At 40.9% G+C, this 4588-nt stretch overlaps 1 long non-coding RNA gene across 1 annotated transcript; it reads right to left on the reverse strand.

Annotated features, from left to right (window-relative positions):
* Positions 1-1654: 1654 nt before the first annotated feature.
* On the reverse strand, positions 1655-4213 carry LOC143420748 (uncharacterized). Its single transcript, XR_013100461.1, has 2 exons — positions 2943-4213; positions 1655-2617 (listed from the first exon to the last, which is right to left on the reverse strand). It is a non-coding gene; the product is annotated as an uncharacterized LOC143420748 (long non-coding RNA).
* Positions 4214-4588: the final 375 nt, after the last annotated feature.

Consider the following 4588-nt stretch of genomic DNA (forward strand, 5'->3'; position numbering starts at 1 on the left):
AATCTTTCCTTCCTTAAAAGTTATAATCCTACTTAAGTTATAGTGCAAACGCTTAAGCAACAAATATACTTGATGCTAATTAATTAATATTTCCCTTTGATGTTGCAACTATGCGGTCACTTCTGTCTTTAAACAAAATAATATTTTCCAGTTACAGAAATCATAAAGTCCAAACTAAAGTGCTACTGTTGCTATATGCATTTTATATAAATCATGGATGATGGTCCTGACATGAAGGAAGAGAAAGTTACAGGTTGCATCCTTTGACTTTGTCTCCGTGCCTTTGGGCGATTTTCAGAAGGACAGATGTTTCTGTTCAATTCTTAAATCAATTTTTTCAAACACAAACACTATTTTAAAGCTTCTAGAGAGTAAAATATTAATGATAATTATAATAACAATAATAAAAACAAAAGCTCTCAGATCCATCAAACCAAGCAGCAGAAAGAACAATAACTGAAGAGAAAACTTTAACCTTGTAGACTTCATTATGTTCCAGCTGCTCTACAGACGCTGTGACCTCGAACTTAAGCAGGTCGTAAAGTATGTGCAGCTCAATAACTTCATAATCAGACCCTGTGGTATTTAGGCAGCAGAACAACTAAGAATAACAACTACAAATAATGTTTTTAGGTTTCTGTTGTACTGCAAGGTTCTGTACAGGAGAACCAAACCAAGAGCAAATATTACGTCTCATTTACACCTGAGCACGAAGAGCCATCAACATTTAGCAAATTGAATCATCTTTGTTTAGATGCAAGAAGAATCATATAGAAATGAAAAAGTAGAAATAGAAATCCAGAGCAAAGATATCCTCTAATTCAGCGTAGCACATGTGCAGCTGCTGCGATTCACGTAAGCATTCGGCTCGTCGCTGTTGCAGATTTTTCTCTCGCTGTTCTGGCTCACAGCGCTGCAAACACAGAAATAAATATCCCCAAAGGTGTGAAAGGGAGCTAATTAGTAAGAGTATTGTTACTCTCCGCAGGAGTAGTCCAGCAGTAGAAATCAGTACAATAACAAGGTGTGTAACATCTAGCAGGGTGACAGAAAAACCCAGGGTAACTTCTAAGGACCTCAACGTCTCTCTCACATTGTGTTTTTAAACATGCTTCCATTTGTCACTTCAGTCTTTACTCTGAAATACAGGAAGAGAAATCATGGCTGAAACTATTTCTCATGAAACCAGGGGTGTGGTCCAACAGTCAGTTTGGTGAGGAAGGTTCCTAACTGAGAGAAGTGACCCAGAAGTATCTGTGTAGCAGCCACAATGAATCCAGATCATGAGCTTTATTAACTGATCAAAGTCTCTTCTTTCATCTTCTGTATCATTTAGTTTGCATTGGTAATGCCCATTATTGTAATGCTTTTTTAAGACCAGCAAAACTTTATTTCACTTTGGGTTAGCTGGGATAAGTGATGGATGGAGGGAATTTTACTTCAGCCACAGAAATCCTAAACAGGAAGGAGGAGCAGAGTTACAGTGGATCACTATCCAGCAGGGAAACAAGGTTTATTTCAATTTCTTGGCCATGAGTGAGATTTACTGAGTGGGCAAATTAGGGAGACGACACCATCAGATCCCGAGCCCTCCATGTGTTAATCAAGAGACGGCTGCTGTGCTACATCCATAAATAATGAATAAATTAGGAGCTAAAGCTGAAAGGACAGTTTATTTGTACCATCAGTGAAGATATTTTACATTTGAATTTTTTATTTAACATTTGCAAGATTCAATAACATAAAGAACCTGAACAAGAAAACATTTATGTGGATCAAAATACATTAAAACAAAAACTTTATAATAGGAAACAGAGTTTTCAACCAACTGATGAAAAGAAAGCTAACCACTTGACATGAACACTACAGTAGGACAGTTTTGAAAGCTTAAAATGGAACTAGGGGAAGAGTTTGATTCACAGCTGCCTCATCAGATTTTTACAGGAGATTCTATCTGAACTCTGTGGAGCCTGATCTCAAGCTTTTTGAGTCTGACACAGAAACCAGAGGATCTTTCTGTGTCTTCAGATTCACTGTGATCCAGTGATGGGAGTGATTTCAGCCCTGAGTGATCGCGCTGATGTTTGCACAGAGCAGACAATGAGGTGAATGTTTGGGCACATTGGTAACAGTGAAACAGTTTATTAGTAACGTGGGATCGTTTGTGTGCAGAGTATGAACTGAGATTCCTGAAGCTCTTGTCACACTGCTCACAGCTGTAGTTTCCTTCCATGTGTGCACGTTCATGAATGTTACGACTACCTGACCGTGAGAAGCTTCTCTCACAGTGTCTGCACTTGTGTGGTTTCTCTCCTGTGTGGACTCGTTTGTGTGATTTAAGCTGACCTGCAGTGGTGAAGGATGACCCACACTGATCACAGAGGTGCTTTTTAACCCCACTGTGAATCAGTTCATGTTGTTTTAAATCACTTGATGTGGTGAAGCTTCTCCCACATTCTTTGCAGTATTTCAGTTTGTCTCCAGTGTGTCTACGTTGATGTACTTTTAGGGTCTTTTGCTGACTGAAAGTTTTTCCACAGAGGTCACAATGAAAGTCTTTCCCACCACCACAGTGATGACAGGGTTGAGAACTGGATCCATCTGTGTCGCTCTGCTTCTAAACAAAGACACAAAGACAGTGTAAGTCAGTCCTTCAACATTTGTATCCTGAACGTCGCCTGAAATAAAGAGCATCTCTGCAGACGTCCAACTACATTTGACTGTTTCAGTTAACACACTCAGTTTACTGGGCTGCAATAACTACAATACTACCACCATAATACTACAGTAATACTAAAATCATAACTGAAAGGAAAATCTGAATAATCACTCAGAGCTGCTTTTCCATGCAGTAGAATTGCTAACATGCTAACACAGTTTAATGAGCAGAGTAGTTCCAAACAGTCAGGCTAAAATGACAAGATAACAATATAAATACATACCTCACAGTAGCTGCACTTGTAGAGTCTCTTTCTGGTGTGGATCTGTTGGTGTCGTCTCAGGTGATGTGGAGTTTTAAAAGTCTTCTCACACAGGTCACATTGATAAGGTCTCTCCTCAGTGTGGGTAAACATGTGTCGTTGTAAGTGTGCGTCTGTTGTAAAGTATTTGCCACACTGTTCACAGCAGTACACATCATGTCTGGTGTGAATGCGTAGGTGTGTATTTCGGTACCCTCTCTGGCTGAAGGTTTTTCCACAGATGTCACAGCTGTATGCCTTAATTCCAGAGTGGGTAACTAGATGACTCTGTAAGTGGCTACTTTGAGTAAAAGCTCTGCCACACTGATCACAGCTGTACGCTTTAACTCCACTGTGGATGAGTTGGTGTTCTTTTAGGGAACGCTTGAAGGAAAAAGACTTTCCACACAAGTCACAGCTGAACGGTCTCTCTCCAGTGTGGATGACCTGATGCTGTTTTAGTGAAGCCGTCACAGTAAAACCCTTCCCACAGTCGTCACAGCTGTATGGCTTAATTCCAGAGTGGGTAACTAGATGCTTCTGTAAGTGGCTACTGCGAGTAAAAGCTCTGCCACACTGATCACAGCTGTACGCTTTAACTCCACTGTGGACGAGTTGGTGTTCTTTTAGGTGACCCTTCAAGGAAAAAGACTTTCCACACTCGTCACAGCTGAACGGTCTCTCTCCAGTGTGGATGACCTGATGCCGTTTTAGTTTAGCCCTCACAGTAAAACCCTTCCCACACTCGTCACAGCTGTATGGCTTAATTTCAGAGTGGGTAACTAGATGACTCTGTAAGCTTCTACTGCGAGTAAAAGCTCTGCCACACTGATCACAGCTGTACGCTTTAACTCCACTGTGGATGAGTTGGTGTTCTTTTAGGTGACCCTTCAAGGAAAAAGACTTTCCACACTCGTCACAGCTGTATGCCTTAATTCCAGAGTGGGTAACTAGATGCCTCTGTAAGTGGCTACTGTGAGTAAAAGCTCTGCCACACTGATCACAGCTGTACGCTTTAACTCCACTGTGGATGAGTTGGTGTGTTTTTAGGTAACCCTTCCTGGAAAAAGACTTTCCACACTGTTCACAGCTGAACGGTCTCTCTCCAGTGTGGATGACCTGATGCTGTTTTAGTTTAGCCCTCAGAGTAAAACCCTTCCCACACTCGTCACAGGTGTGTTTTTTCTCTCCCTTTCTTCTGTGAGGTTTGTCGGCCTCCTGAGAGCGCTGACTTCTGGCTCCATGTTGGTCCTGCAGTGACAGAGATACAAACAGAGGCAGTGAGTGAAATGCAGTCGTGGAACAAACTCAACCTTCAAACTCCATTAACACTAGTTTTAAACCTGAAGGTGGAGCGTGGCACCAAACACCTTAAAGGTCTCTTATCCCCACCTGCTGGTAGTTCTAACACATTACATCCAACCTCCTGTTAAAGATAATTCATGACTGTTCAAACACTAAAATCATGCACACACACACACACACACACACACACACACACACACACACACACACACACACACACACACACACACACACATTATTTTATAATTTAGATTATTTTGTTGTTTCCTATTACATATTTCTATAATTTGTATAGATTTATACAGAATTATTCAGTGATAATA

The sequence above is a fragment of the Maylandia zebra genome, linkage group LG2, assembly GCF_041146795.1.
Source record: "Maylandia zebra isolate NMK-2024a linkage group LG2, Mzebra_GT3a, whole genome shotgun sequence".
NCBI lineage: Eukaryota > Metazoa > Chordata > Actinopteri > Cichliformes > Cichlidae > Maylandia > Maylandia zebra.